Below are 23,074 nucleotides of genomic sequence, written 5' to 3'. Positions count from 1 at the left end.
GACCTCCACTTGGGTTTCTGGGGGGCGTAGCCGGCCTGCAAACCACCACAGGCCCCTCACCCAGGCCACCCTATGCCCCAAGGGAACACCCACCCTGATCCAAGACACCCTTCAGGGCAAACCTGCCGGCCCCCACCCATGCACCAGGGCTCTATTCTATCTAATCCTATCTAATAAAATAATAATATGCAAATTTACTATCACTCCAACACACAAGATGGCTACCCCCATGTGGACACAAGATGGCCACCACAAGATGGCCAGCAGGGGAGGGCATTTGGGAGGGATCAAGCCTGCAGGGGAGGGCAGTTAGGGGTGACCAGGCTGGCAGAGGAGGGAAGTTGGGGGCAATCGGGTCTGCAAGGAAGGGCAGTTGGGGAGGACTCAGGCCTACTGGGGAGAGCAATTGGGGGAGGCCAGGCCTAAAGGGGAGGGCAGTTAGGGGCAACCAGCCTGCAGGGGAGGGCAGTTGGGGGTGACCAGGCCTGCAGGGGCAAACAGGCTGGCAGGGGAGTGGTTAGGGGGTGATCAGGCTGGCAGGCAGAAGCAGTTAGGGGCAATCAGGAAGGCAGGCAGGCGAGCGGTTGGGAGCCAGCAGTCCTGGATTGTGAGAGGGATGTCCGACTGCCCGTTTACAGGCAGTCGGACATCCCTCAAGGGGTCCCAGATTGGAGAGGGTGCAGGCTGGACTGAGGGACACCCCCCCCCCCCCGTGCACAAATTATGTGCACCGGGCATCTAATATATATATATATATATATATATATATATATATATATATATATATATATATATATATATATGTATTGAGAGAAAATCTGACTGATAAGGTGGCACTTGAGCCTTTAAAAATGCTACACACTAAATCAAAGAAAGTCAAAAGAAACCATTTAAAAATTTTTCTTCACCCACTGGGGAAAGACACACAGAGTCACCTTAATTGTTAATTTTTTAAAACATCATTCCGAAATGTTTTCTTGGTAATTGATTTTGGGAGATCAGGCCAGTGCTATCACACCTCCTCTTCTGCTTTATTCTTAATGGTCTGTGGCTGATCTACTTCTGGCTCTGCCTGCAGTACCTGCTATTTGATGGTTATGGATGCTATGAATAGCATGTTTGGGGAAAAATCCACTTCATTTGCAATACAGTTTAATTATAAAAGAACTTTTAAATCTAATGTTTCCTTGCTAATTTCTTTTCCAAACTTGGTTTCTCTCTTTTGTTTAGCAGATGTGTTTTCATTACACACGCATTTGGCAATTTTAAAACAAGTTCACAACTCAGCCCATTTTCTAAACAAAATCTGCACAAATATGCAAACTGTGAGCTTGACATTCAGCTTTATAGCTGCAACAATGAAGGATGAATAGCTTTGTTAAGAATTACCATCATGAGATTGAAGAATGAAATTCATTTTCAGGGCAGTATCATCAAGCACTGTTACCTGTCTTGATATCCAGCAACAAAATGATATCATACTTATTTGTAATAGCAGCAATTTCAAAGTACTTATTTAAGAATGAAATTTTAAATTTAATAGTATGAGACTACATCAAGTCAAATCTAAGCACATTTTAAAAATTGCTTTTATGTAAATACTTTAAAGTTAAAGTCTGTCATTTGGCTGTAATATCCTATAGAATTTTTTTTAAACGGATCAAATTATTTGAAGTATATATGTAGGTTTGTATTATGAGCTCTATCTGCTGTGTTAATAAATACATTCATTGATAAAAACAATGTGAGTGAAATACTAATCTGAAGTTATTTCCATATCTTCAGAACAAGGAAGCAAAAATACAAAAGAATAATGTGACAAGGTACACACACAACTGGCTTTCAAGTTGTTTGACTGGATATTTCTTGAGTAAAATAAGTACAATGAATAGTTCTTGTTTGTAATCAAGAAAGATTGATACCACAGGACCCCAGATTCTTTCTGCTGAAATTTAAGATTCAGAAATATGTGGCAATAAATAGTCTTCCTTCAAGCTTACCTAGCTTTCAATATGTTGGCTATATTTGGCAATATATCAAGGAGAATTAATGAAGCTGACATCTCACCATTGTAGTGGTATTTATCACATTACTATTGTAATTCAACTCTTTTATTTTCAAAGGAGTAGATGGAAGTTTTAAAGTTTTATTTATTTATTTTTGGACCACCATAGAACAATCCAAGGGGCAATTCAAGAATTTATATAAAATTATCAATGTGATTTAAATAACTTTTTCCTTTTGTGGAATTCTGAATAGCATGATATAGAAAATTTGATTCAAAGACAGCTGTTAAATATGGTATGAGTTAGATTCATAACTAAAATGAAATTAACTCAAGATTTTATGAAAGATAAAGTTGGAAATATAATTTGCACATCCAAAGCTAATTCACACATACAAATTTTTTCTCCATCCTTTTATAACCTATGTCAGAATGAAAGATAAGGTCACATTGAAAATATTACTGTTATTCAAAGATTAAGGACACAGGTGGGAGGTGTTGAATTCTGAGTTATATTTAAAATTAAGTAGGTATTGACTCATGAAAAGCCACTTTCCTTCCTCATTCATAGGGTCCATAGTAATATTATAACCTACCCTTTAAAGTCTGTTGAATGATTATTAGGTTTTCCAAATTTTTAAATGGTTGACTCTGAGAGATAGTAATTACTAACTTAACCCTTGGTCATGTTTTCTTTTCATATTAATTTCCATTAAAGTTTAATTCTATCTAAGCTGATATGAACCCCCCACTTGGGTATGATATCATTGTCAAAAAAGTCTTAACATAAAACATAGCACACTTACAATCAAGTAATTAATTGCAGTTGAGAAAACTCTAAAGCAATAACAATTCAGGACACTCCTGCAAGTTACGCTTTGTCACTTGTTCATATACCTTCAAATGGCTTCAGGTGGTTAATAATGCCACCCTACCAAATTCTGCCCCACAGGTATGCATTAAAGTTTCACCAGCCTTCATTAGCAAACAGACACTTAAGTTCATGCAATCTCTTCTTTAAACTCTCTCTCCTTTCAGGAGCTCTAATCATCAATTTATATAATTTATTACCCACAGAAAACCCTAGTCTAGAAAGATAATTCTCTTAATCTCAGGATGCACCAGGCAACCAGAAGTCTTTTGAATTCAATTACCTGGATTGGTAAGGATGGGGTGTCTCAGAAACATCTCAGCCAAATTAGGAATATGTTGAATACCTTTAATTAAGCCCATTTCTAAGATTTATGATGGTGACGGAAAAGCCATCACTTTCATCTAGTAAAACCCATTTCTAACCTGAAAATATATTAATTAACAAATCCTTGGCTATTGATATCTTCAAAAATGTGATGATTTCTTTCTGGGGTCAACAGTGCTAGCCCTTCTACATATTAATACAGTTTGGATGATTTTTTAATCTTTCCTTATTTGCAATGTTGTTTCTACTTCAACACTAAACATTTCTTTTTTACACTTTTTATATCCAGGGCTGACATTTTATCAGAAAAGCCTCATAGAATCAGCAAACTGAAGATATATCCAATGGAGTCTCCATGTTCTAGACCTGTAGTTCTCAAACTTTTTGTTCATGAAATCCCTTAGCAATCTCAAATGTCATTAGGACCTAAATAAGTAGCTTTTGTTTATGTGGGTGATATTCATCAATTTTATCAGATTGAAAATGAAAATGGGGGAATTTCAAATTATTTATTTAAAAAGTGTTACCATTACATATTTTAAAATAATATTTTTATAAAATAACTATATTTTATAAAACAAAAATTAACGAGAAGAGTGGCCTTTTGAAAAATTGTGCAAGTCCCTTTAATGTCTGACGATTAGAAGATAGCTGGATACTCATACTTTTTCTGCATTCTTGCTGCCATATGTTGCTTTGGTTGAAGTATGTAGAAGAAATCTGGCTTCACACAGCTCTGTAGTTGGTAAAGAAAGAAGCATTGTAGTAGCTTTTCCATATAATTGTAGAAATTCTTTTTTGATACAATACCAACATTTGACCTGCCTTAGTTTCTTAAAGATCAGTTGCAATGTAGAATTTGAAATCATATCAATACGCTTTTTTATGCTGTTATATTAAAATGCAAAGGTCTATCTTGCACTTTAAGTGGCTCTGTTACACATATATGATTAATATTGTTATATCATAACATTGGTCATTTTAAAATATCAGTTCATTGAGTTATGCAGAATTTTCAAATGCTGACATGTTCACTTTAGAATATCAAAAAAATCACATATGTCCACTAATGTGTGGACATATATGTCCACTAATCCCATCAGGAATATTTTTAAGTTTTAGGACACTCTCAAGTTCAGAGTGATGGATACAATTTTTTAAAATCTAATTTTTTTTGAAATCATATTTTATCCCTTGCAACAAATATTGGGAGTTATTCTCCTGAAATGACTGATTCACTTAGTCCATTCTTAAAAAAAAAACAACATATGCCCCAAACTCCAGTCTGTACAGCCATAATTTGTCATCAGTAATTCTTTCAAATAAATAAAAATGGAGTTTCACAAAAAGCTGTGTAAGTGTTTCTTCTAGAGACTACTGTCTCACTTCTACGTGCAGTAGGGATGCTTTATGTGTGCTTCACATTAAGTTAATACTTAATAAAATATTGAAAAAATGTGAATTCAAGGATAGAACCTTAGGGAATAAAATTAATTTTAATCACAAAGGACCTGAAGTATAACTGACTTTGAAAACAACAACCAGGAGTACAAATAGATGAAAACTGCAATGACTAGTACAGTTTGGTTCTGCTGCCCTGATTTGTGCCAATACATCAGAAGGTTTATCTACAATTGCTTTTTTTGACGTGAGTGCAAGTGTCAAAACTATGAAAAACAAAATAACTTTGGAGTATGATAAGAAGAACTTTTACCTTTCAGATACCCTGAAATGGTCTTGGGGATCGAGGGCTCCAGAGAACACACTTTGAGAACTACTATTCTAGATCAATGGTTTTTACCCTTTCTTTTGTTTTTATAGTAAAAACAAACAATGTAATATTAATAAATTAATTAAAAAACTATAGTGATAATAATAGCTGTCACTTATCTAAAGCATCTAATGTACAAGTGTATACTTATATAACATTCTTTTATATAACCTGTACTGAGAAACAGTGAGAGATGTATTCTTGTACTCATTTTATAAATGAGAAAATTAATGAATCTGAAAATGTTGACTAGTTTTCCATTTTCACCTAACTTGTAATTTGTGGAGTTGAGACTAGAACCCTAGCATCCTATCTAATAAAAACCTAATATGCAAATTGTTCCCTTGGGAGTTCGACTGCTCCCTATGATGTGCGCTGACCACCAAGTGCAGCACTGAACATGCCAAGCGTTGGCGATATGCTGCTGCGACCTCTGGTCGGCTACCTGCAGGCCGGAGTGACGGGGACGGAGGTGCGGTGAGAATGCGGGGTGTCTCCTGAGCTAGGTCTCATTCCCCCTGCTACCCTCCCCTGGGATGCCAGGGCTTGTGCACTGAGGAAGCCCCTGTGCTCAGGTGCCGGGCACCCACGAGGAGCCTGCCCCGCACCTATGCGGTGACATCTGGGTGAGCTGGGCCACAGCTGTTGGGACCACAGGGGCTGGTCAGGCCCCCCATGGGTTCACGCAGGAGCCTATTGGCGAGGCTGGCTGGGAGAGAGTGCACTGCACACCCGGCTTCCGTGCAGCACCGGTGGGCAACCCAGAGGCCCACGCAGCGCCCTGGCCCGCAGTGTCTGGCCCACTCACTGCATCTCTGGGTAGGGTCTTGGGCACCGTGACTTAGATGGAGGGGGCGCGTGCGAGGGCCCGGGGACCTAGGTGCTGCTCAAGGCCCAGAGGTCCGCTGGGACCTGCCCTTCCATGCCAGACACTTGTGCTTCGATTGCCGGCCAGGCCTGGGGACTGCACTCATGCATGAATTTCGTGCACCGGGCCTCTAGTTTCTGATATAAAATTTTACCTACTCTTGGCAACTAGATTAATCATTGTTCAATAAAATATATATTTGGATATATATTTAAGGTAATTCAGAAACCCTGAAAACCAAGTTATATAAATAATTATTGTTTTGATATCTAGATCACTTATAAATATTCCAAGAAAGATTTCCATGAAACAATATCATTTGTGCTTTTTCCTAGAGAAAACATCAATTTTTGTCTTAGCCATTGATTCCTATTTATACACCACTTTTCACTCTGAAAATTTAATCTCTCATCCAATGGAGGTTTACCTTTAAAATTCTGGTGGAGAAGATTGTCAATGTCCCTTTTAAAGTCTAGACACATGTTTGAAACTGATGGAATTTCAATGGTTCCATTGACACGCATGCTCACTTGAGACCCTCATAGCATTCCAGATTCATCAGACATAACTTCCTTTCTTGAAGAGTGTTATTTTCTTTCAGATGCCAACACTATGGGAACAGGAACTTGTTTTATCCCTACATTGTCTCCTGCATGACATCATTGCTGCTACTCCTGACAAGCAGGACATGGAGATGAGGGGGTATCCCTGCCAGGGTTTGATAACAAAGTCTATTCATTTCCTAGTTGTGTTGACTCTTCCCTCTCAGATAACATGGTAGTAGAATCTGTGGGAACTTTGCTCCAAGGGCGATAGTCAGGAGTCGAGTGAATCACTGCCTGCTGGTCTAAGGGAGTTTGGCTGCCTCTACTGAAGCACATGCTAGCTGTGTGCACGCTGCATTTTCCTTATGGGGAGAAGGACATGGAGCCTGACTTTACCATCCACACCCACTCCAGGACTTAAACTTTCAAAAGAGTTTTCAGACACTTATTGTTGGCAGAGTTAGGAGCTGAGAAGCAACAGTAAATAGGACAGCAGGTTCCTGCCCTCAGAAAGCTCGCTCTGTATATAATAAGTCAAATAGTAAATGTATAACTATTCACATGGTTGTTGTCTGCAAGCAAGCATTTCAGTTGGGTTTTTTTCTTATCCTTGCTTGGTTACAGGAAAAATATTACCTCAGCAAAGAGAAAATCTTTCTTTTGGGCTATGACCTGTTAAAACCCTCTGTCTAGGCCAGCGGTCACCAACTGGTGGTCTGTGAGGTCCGAAAGGTTGGCGAACGCTGGTTTAAGGAAACCTCTATCTCAGGCCTCTGCTGTGGGTTACCAAGTTGCAGCCACACAAAACATCTTCCTGAACATACCATGCTTTCCTTGGCTTGCAATGACTTTGCCTCCATTCCCTTCCAGGAAAATCACTCATTCTTTCAATCCCAGTTCAACTGCAACCTTCTTTGTGGAGATTTCTTCAACTCTCTATTCAGAACAAATCAGGCCCTCTGTGTGTTCCCCTGAGCACTGAGGAAGCCAGAAAGCACAAGCTTTCCCTTGAAGAGTCTTCATTCAGAATGCTTGGGCTTGAAGCTCTGCTACATCTTGCTGTGTGATATTGGTCTGGTCAAGGAAGCGCTCCATGCTTCCATTTCCTGAGCTAAATTGTATAATTGGTTGACCATGCACATTTGTGAAGAAACTGGCACATAGTAAGCACTCAGAGTTTATTAGCTAATGATACTTTAGTGACTGCATTCATTTTTCATAGTGTAATGACTTGTTATAGATCAGTTTTCTTCATAAAATTTTAGTGATGAATCTGTGAATGTAAATTTAAAAACCATTTAGAGCATTTCTCATGTCTGCTCCAACTCCTACCATGCTTTCCCTCGAACTCAGAGTAAAAGTCAAAGTCATTGCAATGATCTATGACAAGGTTCTAAGTTATCTGTCCCCTTTCACCTCTGTCTTCCCCTCATACTACTCTTCCTCTCCCTCCCTCCACTCCAGTCACTCCGGCTTCCTTGTTTTTATACTGCACAAGTCTCCTGCCTTAAGCCTGTGCACTCATTCACTCTCCCCTCCCCAATTATCTTCCCTCAGGCATCCTTCTGGATCCCTTCTTTATTTTTCACCCTCTTCTTATAGAAGAATCGTCCTTGCTAGTCACCTGCAATTACTATACGCCTGACATCACTTCTTATCCCATTTTCTTGCCTTATCTTTCTTCATAGCCTTTATTACAGCTGTGCATCTTATTTACTGTCCACCCCCCCCACTAAAATATACATTATGGGGTGGAAATCTGTGTCTCTTTCATTCACCCTACTCCACATCCTGAACACTGAAAACAATTCCAGGTGTGTAGTAGGTGCTCAGTAATTATTGTTGAAAGAAAAAAGAAATGGGTTTCCTCCCTACCTCAGAGTCCCTCCAGAGTTTCATTTACAGGACATAGCCAGTAAATACTTATTTAGTTAAGCAACACCTTGCAGCAGGTGTTGAGTTAAAAGGTCACCTAATCATTTTTGTTTGTTTGTTTTTAAAAGTGTCTATGAAAGATGATTTTCTATGTGAATAAGTATTTCTATCCCATGGAACTATGAATTTTCACTGCTCATATCAGAATCATTTTCAGAAACCCCTTATAAAGGTAGGCATTATTTAATGCTCTCCCCAACCCCCATAGTACTCTATACCTAGAAAGTCTGGAGACTGTGTCCTTGACATTCATGTATGTATGTTTGTTTCCTGAGTCTGGAAGCTTGAAGGAAGGTAGAACTTACCTTTGCAGTTGTAAAATTTTTTATTTGGGCTTCTAACCAGTTTTCACTCCAAGAAGCAGTGTTATATTTGCAAGGGGTTAAACCAAATAATTAATTATAGTGCAGTATCAGATTACAGCCAGCTTTTATAGGGGTTGGCCTCCCCTTCAATCCACTGCTAAGAATTAAGTCTACAGCTAGGTTGCTGTTTCATTCTTCTCACTTGCTCGATATTTTAAAATACAAGTTCTGCAATCTATTTAAAAGGGTAAGAGATCAACCAAAGGACTTGTATGCATGCGTATAAGCGTAACCAATGGACACAAGACACTGGGGTTGGGGGGCAGGTGAGGGCATGTGCCAGGGGCTAGGGGAAGCTGGTCAATGGGGAGGGGGGAAGGAGACATATGTACTACTATTTGTAATACTTTAAACAATAAAAAAGTAAAAAATAAATAAAAATAAAAGTAAAAAAATAACTGGAAAACAAATTGATGTTTCTATCTCTTTCTCTCTCTCAAATCAATAAATAATTTTTTTAAATGATAAAAATGATATTCACTTGTATTCTTTCAGAACATATCTTTTAGTCTTAAAAACACAAATTTTTATCTTAAATATATTACTGAAAACATTTTTTTCAGAATACAAGAAATTTACATATATGCAATATAGAACTCCAAAAATACAAATGCCTGGCTAGAAAACATGAATACACACAGATATAATATGACTTCTTTGATAGCAAGAAAATTGAATAAGCAAAATTTTAGTAATGCCTAGACAAGAGTCACTCCAAGAAATTCATGTTATAGGTCTCTAATAATTAATTATTAAAAGGCCACAGAGAATAATGGTAGCTTGTGAAAAAACCAAGTCAATTCTCTATTATGTTTTCTTATATTTATGAATTTTTATTTGATCACTGTAAAAGAAAAAAATACTTCTTTTACGATTTAATGTTGTAACGCTAAATGAAAAGCAAGTTACTGAATACAAGGGGATGATGGTTGTGATTTTCTGGCCAATGAGCTTGCTCTACAATTCAACATCACAAGTAATGATATTGATATTGGCAAAATGCTGCAAGTGAACACTTTTTGGAGATCAAATTAATGTCTCTGCCACTCTGCCCAAATCCAGTTCTCTAGCTTCATCTCTGGTCACCACTGTCACATTTCAGTGAGCATATCTCGGATCTAGAGCACATTTCATTAGTCATTGGAAGAACTTTAGATATTTCCTATAGATGTGGTTCTCAAACTTCAGTATGCATCATGATCACCTTGAATATTTGTTAAAATACTAATCATTGAGTCCTATACCCAAAGTTCCTGTTTCTAGATAATACTCAAAATTTTGCCTTCTTAACAAGTTCCCAGTTGATGCTGATACTGCTGGTACATGGACCACACTTTGAGAACCAAATGAAAGGGAGAATTTGTTTAAATGCCCAATTCCCTAATTTGTGTGTTTGTCTTTACCTGTTTATATCTAGAGCTCTTGGTTTTAGTTTTCAGATTGGAAACTGGTGAAGTTAGGTCCTAGGAAACATTGAAAGAGAAGCAATGACATACACAAGACCACAAAGACAAAATAAATATTGACCAAACGGCATTCTTTACACTTTCAATATTGCATTTTTAAGATCATGTTAAATTTACTTTTTATTTCATATGTGCTTTGAAAATCGTACAGAGGTTTCTTCTTATACCCATCTTGGATTATAAGGCCACCATTTCTAGCCCTGTGGAGCAGTACAAAATATTAGTAACAAGAATGACTTACTCTGAATATTTCCTTCTAAGAAGGTTAAGAAATTCTTTGCTTTATTAGTCATCTTTCTCTCGTTTTCATAGAATTTGAGACTCACAAGTCAGTTTTGGAATATGATGTGATGTAGCAAGTAGTAGACCCAGTACAGGAATGCAATTCTGTTTTTAATATCTATTTCTAAAGCTGCTTTGGCATATATGAACATTATTAAGAGAAATGGCAACATCTCAATTATAAGGGTACCTTTCTTTAAATTTCAGCACTCAGGCTGAATACTGTGCAATTACAAAATGAGTTACAATGTTCTTATTTTTTGAAAATTAAAAAAAAAAACAACCTTTCCAATTGCAGAAATTCATTAAACTTAGGGCCACTTGAAATGAGCAATTGATGGGTTACAGAGGATCTATTCAGCTAACCTTAGGCAGTATCTAGAGACTGTCTCTTCTTACAAGTAGTTTGCTATTTTGCCATCTTTTCAGTTGTAGCCATTAATACAAACTACAAACAAAGCCCTTTCAAGTCCAAGGATAAATTTACTCATTTAACATTATAAACCTTCCCAATATGGGTATGTACATTTTTTAATCACACCTGTAACTAAATTTGACCTTGTGTTGGAAATACTTCACCTCATTGCTCTATGCATTTAAAAACACTCATTTTAATTTAAAACATCTAATTTATTATATTTAACCCGACTTAAATACACAGTGACTCAGGAGATACTCTCTCAAACTCCTCAATCAGGAGGCCATTTGTAAGACATCCAAAGACAAGTGACCACAGGCATGAGGCTTGGGGAGGGGTTTTGAAATAGCAGCCAAAGAAAACTGTATCTTGTGAAACGGGCATGTTATTGAGAAACAAGTTGCCCTTTTGAGAACTGCGCTTTGGGAATGCGTCCAACTTTGGGGTGACAGTAAGCAAAATAAGAGTTAAAATGGAGTCCTTCAACCGTATTTGGAAGTTAGGCCTCGGGCTCCGTGGGAGAGCTGATTTAGGACTGGGACAGAGACGCAGCTGAAGGGAAAGAAAGGCATTTTGCTAAGACAGACTGTGCCCATGTATTCGCTCTCCACAGCTGCATCCTCGAAGAGGATAAATGAGGGCATATTCACTCATTGATCAACCAAGGGGGATCATCCGCACACACAAAAAGCTGCAATCAAGTCGCTCAGATGTTTTGGTCCTTAGGCGCAATAGCTAATTGCCTGGAAATGTACCTGCCACTATTAGACTTGGCCTTGGGCCTCGCTTGTGAATCCAGTCAGAATAGCAAGAGCCAGTTCCCCAAATCCTCTCTGCAGCTAGAGGGTCGGATTTTAACGCGTTCAGCTATCACTTTCTGAATTTGCCAGAAAAAAAAGTGGTGACCAGATTTGAAGTGGCTGGAGAGAGAGGGCTGGGAATGAAGTGGTGGAATCTCGCATCTCTGTCAGAATTACGTAGTTTGATTTATCTCTGTTGTTGTTCACTTTTTTACATCCCACGTGGGCTGCATTTCGAGAGGACATATGTTAAGGTTCCACATTTATCAAATGTCAATGAAACAGTGCAAATCTGCTTTCAGCCGAGTTCCTTAGGAGCCTTAGAAAAGAGCTGTTTCCCGTTGGAAGTGGGTTATCAGAGGAAGCTGTGCCGTGGGATTTAGATGGCAGCTCTTCACAGCAAGGCTTTATTATTTAAAGACAAACGCAAACATACTTTGACTGGGAATGCTGTAAGGGGCCCTAGATTCAGTGTCTGATCTCACTCTTCATTTTCCCTCAGAGTAAACAGGGCAGATGTGGGGCAATAATTTGCAGAGGTTGCTCAGTAGTAGATCTAAGACTAGTTCCCAAGGGTTTTGGTTCTAAACTACCGTGTTTCAGTTTGAAGTGAATTTCCAGATCACCCCTTTTCAATTGTAAGAACCAAATCACATTCTGGAGTGAAAGATAAAGGATTCTCCAGAACATTTGCTTGTTTTGTTAGGAATAGTTAAATTTTATTTAAAAAAAAAAGGGGGGGGGGAAAGAGAGATTAAGGCAAGTGCACATATATCCTGTAGGTATAAGGGAGAAGTAACAATACTTCAGAAATAATTTTAAAAGAAATTTAGAATACATTAGCTATGCTCTGAATTTTATGTCATGCTTAGGCCAGTTGTGGAGAAGATGGGTTTGGTTGGCTACTGAGAAGAAATAAAACTTTATTATTAAAATCTTTGTACCTTTTTTGCATGTATATGCTTCCATGCAGCTCCCTTCACATGACAAAGGTGTTCTTATATCCTGTAAGCAAGTGCCTAAGGTAGGGTTTGGTCAAAACTGGGGAAGCCTCTACCCAGGCACATGTGTTTTGCTGGGGCTTACTCACCAAGACCCTTCCCAGGAGAAAGCAAGACCCCCAAATTAAATGGCAAGATGGTAACAAGTTAACAGACTTAAAAAAGAGGCACCGCGTGGGTAACAGAAAAGAACTGAGATCGTGCCCTTCTTGGCAATCGTACATTTTTAAAAAATATATATTTTATTGATTTTTTACAGAGAGGAAGGGAGAGGAATAGAGAGCTAGAAACATCGATGAGAGAGAAACATCGACCAGCTGCCTCCTGCACACCCCCTATCGGGGATGTGCCCGGAACCAATGTACATGCCCTTGACCGGAATTGAACCTGGGACCTTTCAGTCCGCAGGCCGACGCTCTATCCACTGAGCCAAACCGGTTTCGGCAGTACATTTTTTTTCTTCAACAATGTAATCTTTATATTTTGAGAGGTCACTGTATGTTGAAAGCAGGTTTACTAGCGCCTCAAAGGAAAGAGAGTGTGAACCACACAGTGCACACGCATAAGCCCAAGGCTCTTCTCATCCGTGGAGATCAGTGGACCAATAGTGGGATGAGAGGGTGGAGTGGTGGTCACTGGCAGTTTAGCAGCACTCCATTCCACTTTTTAGAGCCCCGTCTCTGGTGCTGGCAGCCATTATTGCTTTGCAAAGATAGGCTTTTGAGATTTTAGTGTGGCATGCTGGTGGTAAAGGCTGGGGACAAGAAATAAGAATGTTAGGGCCCTGGCCGGGTTGGTTCAGTAGGCTGGAGCATCCTCCTGTACACTGAAAGGTCACAGGTTTGATTCTCGGTCAGGTCAAGGGCACATCGCCAGCTTGCGGGTTCGATCCCTGGTCAAGGTGCGTACAGGAGGCAACCGACTAATGTTTCTCTCTCATATCAATGTTTTTTTCTCTCTTCCTCTCCCTTCCTCTTTCTCTAAAATCAATTTGAAATATTTTTTTAAAACATGTTAGGTGGTTTTGGCAGGAAGCATGAAAGTTCTGGGGTGGGCCTAGAGAAGAACTGGAATGTACTATCAAGAAGGGAGAGCCCAGCCTGTGTGGCTCAGTGGTTGGGCATCCACCCATGAACCAGGAGGTCATGGTTTATTTCTGGGCGGTAACATGCCCGAGTTGTGAGCTCCATTCCCAATAGGGGGCATGCAGGACACAGCCTATTGATGAATCTCTCTCATCATTGTTGTTTCTATTTCTCTCTCCCTCTTCTTTCCTCTCTCTGAAATCAGTAAAAACAGATTTAAAAAAAAGAAGGGAGAGAAGTGAACAGGCTGAGCTAGGGCCACTGCTCATAGAGTACAGGTTCCCTCTGCGGTCTGAAAGTAGAGCGTTCCTTTGAAACCGTTCATGAGCCTTAATGGCATAAAGCAAAGAAGCAATTACCATTGATTTACATGAAAACATTTTTTGAGGTTCTCAGACCCAACATTCAACACATGCACAAGGTCTGTTTTGTTCGCCATGATTGAAAGCTTAATTACATCCAGTTTTACACTAAGGGCAATACTCTTAGGAGCTCTCCAGGCTTTTCTGAAATCCTAGGACAGATCTTTCTAACCGACGCACAGGATAAACCGAGATAAAGCACAGATGCTCACAAACACAGTTCCAAGCTGTGCTGGCTTTATGCTGAGATGCTGAGTGTAGTTCCTGAGGAAGGAGCTTGGAGTGCCACTCTCGCTGCTCAGCAGGCACACTGCCTCTCTAGGGCTCACTGCAAAATGAACACTGAATGATAGTTTGGCTTTCACCGTTTTAATAACAGCGAAAACCTTCTTCGGATTTCTTTTGGTTAGCAAAACAGGTACTAAGGTAGGTTCCTTGTAAAAGTGAGTAGTGTAATGTGAAGTTTTGAAAAGAGGGGGTAATACCTGTTACCACTACACTCAGTAAGTGGGTCTTGTGCCAAACTCTGGATTTGGGGGAAAAATATTGTCTTTATGAATTCACAGTTTTTATGCATCTTCATGGTCAAAACTTTAGTAGTGATAATATCTGACTATATTAAAAGTAAAAGTAGATATTTCTTTTGTTTAAAAATAAATACATGTTCAATGTAAAACCTTCCTTCCTGCCTGTCAGTCACATGAATACATTTTCAGAGCCATGTATAGGTGGGGATCCTTTGTCTGTGGATAATTTAAAAATAATAATAAAACATGTAGGAGATCTGATTTTTATTTACACCATATACCCACAATTCTAAACAATGTCAGTAGTAAAATATTTCTTCTCTCCAAAGAGGCCCACTCCCACTGTCTTGTCCTTGGTACACCACTCTATTTTTGCTGTGACAAAATCAAACCATTCTGAAAATATTTTTTCAATGTAAAATAAATTCTGCATTTTCTTTTGCCACCAATCAATATTCTTTTGTTTAAAATGTCATATTTGCCTGTCATGTCATCATTTATTTAAGCAATCTGGTTTTGGTTAATTTAGACTGGTTTTAATTTTTCTTTTTTATATTTAACTAGTGGCCTGGTGCATGAAAATTCATGCACTGGAGGTGGGGGTTCCTCAGCCCAGCCTGCCCTCTCTCACAGTCCGGGAGCCCTCAGGAGCAGGAGGCGAGCCCACGATCAGGGGAAGGCGACACCCCATCACACTTCTGCTGCTGCCACTGCCAGCAGCACAAGCCTTGGCCAGCCTTGGTTACCTGAGCCTCGGGCGGCCCTGGGCGGCTGGGGGGCTGAGGGCGGGTCCGGCTGCACTGTGAGCCTGCCATCTTCCTTCCCACCCTCCGTGGTGCCGAAAGGACTGGGGGACTCCAGCGGAGCTGAGGGGACTGGGCGCTGCCATCTTTGTGATGGCGTGACAGTCAATTTGCATATTACCTCTTTATTAGATTACTTGCATTTTAAAAGTGAAACAATTGAGACAAACTGAATGGAAAAACTTTAGGGCTTTTAATTTTTTTGAAAACTTCACTGCAGAGTTATTACTATTGACAATCCCAGGGGCAGTGTGAGAGAGCAGACATATCCCAACACCTCTGCCAACACTGGAATTTATCTTAGAACAGCACAACACAAAACAACAAATAGAAACTTGGTCACTTTGATAGACTGCTTATTGTATCTTACTGTTGCAATTTATATTACCCTGACTAGTAGTGAGGCTGATCATTTTGGTGTGTTTACTGACTATTTTTAATGTTCTTATAGTCAGCCTTTCAGTGTCTTTTAATTATCTCTCCTCTTAAAATGAACAGAATGTGTGCATATATATATACACACATTCATAAAAATATTTGTATGTTAAGAGCATTACCTTCTATTTGTTATATATGTTGCAGATATATCTATGAAGTTTAGCATTTGACTACTATTTTGCATCTAAAACTCTGGGTTTACCTGAAATTTTAAAATTTAATACTGTTCTATCCTATTTTTAATATTTGTCAAAATCAACAGTGGAGTTATATTCTCTCACATTTTCTTCTAGCATTTTTCTTCTTTAAATTTAATGTTATACTCTATTTAGACTATATTTTGGAGTATAAAACAGTAAATCAGTTAAGGTGCTTTACTGAATAATCACTCCATCTTCTTCCCTCTGATATGAAATTAGACTATATATATAAACATACACACAGTTGGACTTAGAGGCTTTGTTTTTTTAAAATATGTTTTTATTGATTTTAGAGAGAAGTAGGGAGAGGGAGAGAGAGATGGAAACATCAATGAGACAGAAGCATTGGTCAGCTAATTCTTACACACCCCCTACTGGGGATCAAGCCTGAAACCTGGGCATGTGCCCTGACTGGGAATCAAATCGTGACCTACTAGTTCATAGGTTGATGCTCAACCATTGAACCACATCAGCCAGGCTGGAGGCTTTATTTTATAGTCTGTATATTCTATATATTCTATACTTATGCCAGTGTCATTCTATTTTAATTATTGCTCTTTCATAACATAATTCTATGTCAAATATAATATGTTATCCTCATTAATATTCTTATAAAATATATTCTTGAGTTTTCCTTCATCATTTATACTTCAAGATATACTGGAGAATCATACCAACACATTCAAAAAAGAATTCCTTTTGGGATTTGTATTGGAATGATAATAGTTTATAATTCTATTGCATTATAATTTTGTGTCTTATGAGTTCTATTTTTTAAAATTTAATGAGGTTCTCCCTATAAGTACCTCATATATACTTAAAAGTATATATATGTAGTTATTGTTGTTAATTCTGTTACCCAAATTTTTATATTTTTCCTCTGCTCTCCCCTACCATTTCTTAGTTTATTATTAACAATCACTTTCATGTTTGTTGTTTTGATACCTATTCATCCTTTTATGTGTTGGAACACTTTGTCAAATACCTTTTCTATTTTATAAAAAGCCAGGGTAATGTATATGAGATATATTGATCTTCCCATGATTGTGTTTTGTAAATTTCATGTATTTCTGGCAGCTTAACATCATTATGATGATATTTTATTAAGTGACATATAAATGTCAATTATTATTATATATTTACTAGAGTCCCCAGTGCACGGATTTGGCTTGTGGGGACTGAGCCAAAACCAGCTCTCTGCCATCCTCCGAGGGGTTCCAGATTGTGAGAGGGCACAGGCCAGGCCGAAGGATCCCACCGGTGCATGATTGGGGCCAGGGAGGGACCATGGGAGGGCTCCAGGGCGTGTCTGGCCCATCTCACCCAGTCCCAATTGGCCAGACCCCAGCAGCAAGCTAACCTACCGGTTGGAGCATCTTCCCCCTGGTGGTCAGTGCACATCATAGTGACTGGTCAAATGGTCGAACAGTCGGACACTTAGCATATTAGGCTTTTATTATATAGGAATGAGAACTGTACTTATTAGCAATATAAAATCATGAATTTGTATGTCATATAGTATTTTTCCTTGAATTTGTTTTTTGAAGGCTATTTGCATCACTTTCTTTTGCGTTTTCTTCATAAGTCTTTGCTCACTCTTTTACCTAATTTTATTTTAGATTCTTCTTCTGTAAATAGCATTTTTTAAATAATAGTTTAAAATCCAAAGAGACTGAATGAAATATCATCTGTCTTGAGGAACTGAGGGAGACTGTGGAGGCAGGTGATGGCATAATTTATATTTGTTGGAAAGTAAAATCTCTAGCTCCCTTATATTCACATAGACTTACAGAAGAAGGAAATTAAATTCTGTAGTAAAATCTCAAAGCCCATTTTTCTGGGTTGCTAAAAGGTGAGACCCCAAGTAGAAGGGCTGTTTGAGTAGTGATATTAATGAAACTTTGGAAAAGCAAAGACAGGATAGAAGACTATTTGTGGGTCAAAAGCTAAATAAACTGCTCTGCTTAGTAAAGGGAGAGTTACTGAATTTTCTGCAAGCACGATGGTGAGGGGCTCTTGGAAATCTGAGAGGCCTGGAGATATTCAGGGAGACTCGTGGATGAAAGAGGGATGCGATAGGGTGACATAACACATTCCCATGGTCCCGAAGCCACAAGGATGTCTGCAACCCACACCACGGCCTGTCTAGGGAATTGGGGTTGAAGAAACCCTGGGAAGAGGCCAGAACAAGAGCTGGAGAGGTTGGAGATCAGATGCAAGGGAGACTTTGAGTTCAGAAATTAAAAGACCTGGAGTCCAGCAATAACTATAGAAATATACCACCCAGATAATTAATCTTTCTATAAAATAAGAGATAACACAATGAGTGTTTGTTTATCTTAACCCCATCTGACATCTGGGTGACACATGTTGGAATTTTTGCTTAGCCTAACCTGGCAATCTTGGCCCTTTTATAGGAAGCATACTCTACTTATGTTAATCATCATTTCTGATATATTTGAGTTTATACCATCATATTGCTTTGTGTACCTTTAATCCTTACTTGTTCCATCCTACCTTTCTATTCATACTTAATGAGCCTTTCTTTCTTCTTCTTTTTTTTAATCTAAAGTGTCTTTTCTTGCTTTCATGATTTGGAAATTTATATGTGTTGTATTTTGTTTTTACTAGTGGTTATACGTGAGAATTAAAATATTGGAAATTATTTTTCTTTAATATTCAATATGAAGAGTCAAACAGTAGTTAGGAGTATGCTAGATGAAAATTTAGCCTTTATTTTATCACCTCCTCTTCCATACCACTTCTCAGTCATATCAAATAAAGGGTATGTGGGTGGTTATATTTTTTTGACCACTTGAATGATCCAAAATGCTTTACTATAGCTTTTTCACATGAACAAAATCAAGGATGGATAAATACTTATTGGGCTAATTTTTTGTTGATGTTGTTTGCTTTTCAAAACCTCTTAAATACCCTCAATTGTCTTCTGGCATTAGCGTTGTGAAGAAGATATCTAAACCTAGTTTTTTGTAGGTTATCTGTTTTCTATATAGTAGTTGAATGTTTCCCATCCCTCTATCTATTTAAAATTAAGAGTCATAGCTAGGATAAATTTCAATATAGTCTCTTTTTATTATTTACCAAATCACTTTGGTAAAGATTCAAGCCTTTCAATAGCTTAAACTTAAAAATATATATATTTATTATTTTTATGTTTTTATTGGGATGAAAAAAAGTATTCTTTTAAATGATGGCCATTTTAAAGTGAAAACATAAATCTATAAAATAATGATTATTACTGATTGCTACACAATTATTATTTTTGTCATGTAGAGGAAAGAGAGTTAAAAAATGATCTGCTCTGGCAAGGCCAGTGTGGCTCAGTGGTTGAGGGTCAACCTATGAATCAGGAGGTCATGGTTGTTTTCCTGGTTAGAGAATATGCCAGGGTTGCAGGCTCAATACCCAACAGGGGTCATGCAGGAGGCAGTTGATCAATAATTCTCTCTCATCATTGATGTTTCTATTTCTTTCTCCCTTTCCCTTTCTCTCTGAAATCAATAAAAAATATAGATTAAAAATGATCTTCTCTGGTTATCAAATATGCTAGTCATGTCACTGCCAACCATGATGACTGTCAGCTTTTTGTAGCTTTTCGCTCCATGCAAAAGTTTGATTAATTAGGTTTTCTTTTTGGGACAGTATTCTGTGCTTGAAGAAAGTCCTTGTTTGCTGATATTTCTTCCTGTGGCTGCCTACTCTGGGATAAAAATCCTATTAATATTGACATTCAGCTTGGAGTAGCTATCTGGTCTACCATGACCTTCTTTCTCTCCCTGCACCCCAATCCTTTACAAATTGAACTATGTAGGGTATTTTAAATTCTTGTATCCTTATTTTCTAGACAAACTGAATTTTTGAAGCTCTTCCTGCCTCTTTTGGTCCATTCCTGTCTACACTCCACATTTAAGAAATTCATCAAAGTTTCCAATTTTTGATGGAATCCTTTCTAGTTTCCAGATGGATAGAAGTTTTCCTCAGTTCCCTTTTTATAGATACCCATGAGGGTGGTAGGAAGACATCTATGCTCATATCATTATCTTGGCCCAAATCCTCTGCCTCTTATTGATTTGAACTTCTAAAACTTTTACTTTCATCAAATACATTTCTGAAAGAGGTGTTGATAAGCAAGGGATGGGTGTGTATGGGCATTATGTGTGCGATGGTGTGTGCATATATGTGTGTTTATATTAAATTTAAAGATTTGCAGCTGTTATAAGGAAGCTCTTAAATAATTATAGTTAATGAATCTATGCAGGTTTTTTTTCTTTTAAAGGAATTCATGTAAGAGTCTCAATAAGGGTACTGTTGTAACAAATTCTTGACCTAGGATTTTAAATTTTATACATGATTGCATTCATAAAAGAGGAGACCAGGAAAAAAGCGCTTTGACCAATTCAGGAAATATAGCTTTTATGGTCCCAGAGAGAACACCCACAGTAGTTCATAGAGGTAGTAGAACAGGTTAAGAATTATTGTTTGAAGCTGAAAGTTCAGAATCGTTTTAGGGAATTGGGGTATACCTAGGACTTTAAAACTCTTTATTTCTATCCTATGTATTTCAGAGTTGATGTTTCTCTACTTTTAGATTTATCAATGTAATGTACCTTTGGTAAAACAGATTCTACAGAATGCAACTGAATCCCAGGCTTCTGAGGAAGTACTAGCAAGTCCATAACATTGGCTGCAAATCCAGCAAAGATGTAAAACTCCTGGGAAACATCATAGGAATGTAAATAATTCAGTACTGAGCTGAGAGCCTGAGACTAATAGGTAGAATCCAGTTACTGAGTTAGTACAATTTGTCAAGATTAATAGTTGATTTACTGTAAAATTAATATTTATGATACTTAAGATTTCCATAAAGAAGTGAGAAGGAAGGCTATTTCAGAATGGCTAATTTTTGAGGAGAATAGTAGCCTGGGGAACAAAAACAATTCCTTTTTGTGGATGGGGCACAAAAAGACATTTGAGATTCTGGCTCCCTCTGGGGTATCTCTGGTTTACTTGCTGAGAGTGAGTCTAACATTCCCACTTCACCACCTTATATGTATATCCTATGGTCTATCTCCAATAAACTGTGGGTCATTTCCTGAACACACTTTTCTTTTCATAGCACTGTTCCTTCATAGATGCTAATCCCTCTGGTTGTAATGCTTTCCCATTCTTGCTTACCTTAAAAACCCCCTCCTCATACATCAGGGCCCAGTTCATATGTCCCCTCTTCTGCCAAATTTTCTCACCAACTGTAAGTAAACAGTAAAAGCTGCTACAGTTCTTGTGCCCTCAACACCCCATCACCTTCACCAAGCCCAGCATTTTGTTTCCCAGCACCGACTGCATTGTTTGATTTTTCATATCTCTCCCTGCTGGACTGCAATTTCCTGGAGGCCTGAAGCCTGTCCCATTTCTCTTTGCATTTCCAGTATCTTAAATATGCTTGTTCTTTAGTAGAAGCTCCAATAGGCTAAATGAATGAAAGACTAAAGAAAACAATGCTATAATATTAGATTTACCTCCATAACATAGAATTACATTTATTTGTCTAAGAAAGATGAACATATAACTGCATTTATTCAACTCAGAAATAAAAAACATCTTTAAGAGTGATATACTGGTCAGATAGCTCAATTGGTTGGAGCATCTTCTCATACACCAAAAGTTGCGGATTCGATTCCTGGTCAGGGCACATTGATGTGAGATTGATCCCTGGTTGGGAGGCAACTGATCAATGTTTCTCTCTGGCATCAAATTATCTCTCTCTCTCCCTCTCTCTCTCTCTCAAAATCAATAAAAAACATGACTTCAGGAGAGGATTTAAAACAAAAGTGCTATACCTACTATAGGGGATGAGCTTTCTAGACCATTATAAAATTAGAGACATATATTATTCAAGTGCACCTGGGCGTTTGACAATGTTTTCACCTTGTAGATTAAAAAGTCCCTGTTTTTGCTAAATTTGTATCAGAAAAAAAGTTATTTGTAAGTAGTCCCTTCTAAAAGAGTATATAAATTACTGGTGTAAGTTGTTCATTTTTTTTTATGATGAAAGACTGAGTGTAAAAAGGGCACTGGCATAACACATATTTTGTCACTTTCTTAACAGTCACAAGAACCTAAAAGGCTAACCTGGAGGCCCAGGAGGGGAGACATAAAAAACCACAATAAAATATACTTCTCCTACAGCATATTCCATAATGCCACTTATGAGTGCTTCATAAATTAAGAACCATAGCAGGTGCGCATATATGATTTTTCCCTGCCATCTGTGATCCACCTGCAATAATGGTAATTATTCATACTGGATTGCATTGGTCACACTCATCAGCACTGCACTTATCAAATTGTCTGTACAATAGGGAATGTCTTTGATTTCACAGAGAAATCCTTCAGGTCCCCAGTGAGGTATTAATGAAAATGAACTGAATATGCACTTAAAGGATATCTGTGAATAGGTGTCCCCTCTTAGGGTCTTCACAAACATGTCTGTGGGCTACTGAAGATTATATTCTGAGTCAAAGTAACACAGTTGACCCATACCCTAATTGATTTCATCAGCATGTGAACTCTTCCTCCCCAGGCTTTCCCCATTCCTTCTTTGTACTGTGTGAGAAGCTCCTTTGCCTAAAATTAGTAGCAATTTATATGGAAAATTTCAGGATCTGTCTCTGCCTTGGAAAACTATACCTCTACAGAGAATTATATCAGAGTTTCTTGACCGTTGTGTTAAGGCATATCTGTGTGTCTAGAATACCACAGTACTATGCTGACCAGACTTTAATCCCTATGGTGGCCAGAAGAAAGGCCCGGGATAGTGCCTCTGGCAGCAGTCTCATACTTTTATTCCAGTCTGCTGGTCAAACATGATCATTTTGTGTGTGTGCCATGATGTGAAAATATTCAGGAAGCACTGTCTTGTAGTGTTTTGGTATAAAAACCCATGAGGTGTATCTGCAGGAGGACTACAAGAGCACTGAGAGGGTC

The sequence above is a fragment of the Eptesicus fuscus genome, chromosome 4 (assembly GCF_027574615.1).
Source record: "Eptesicus fuscus isolate TK198812 chromosome 4, DD_ASM_mEF_20220401, whole genome shotgun sequence".
In the NCBI taxonomy this organism is placed as follows: domain Eukaryota; kingdom Metazoa; phylum Chordata; class Mammalia; order Chiroptera; family Vespertilionidae; genus Eptesicus; species Eptesicus fuscus.
Note: the sequence above shows the minus strand (reverse complement) of the source record.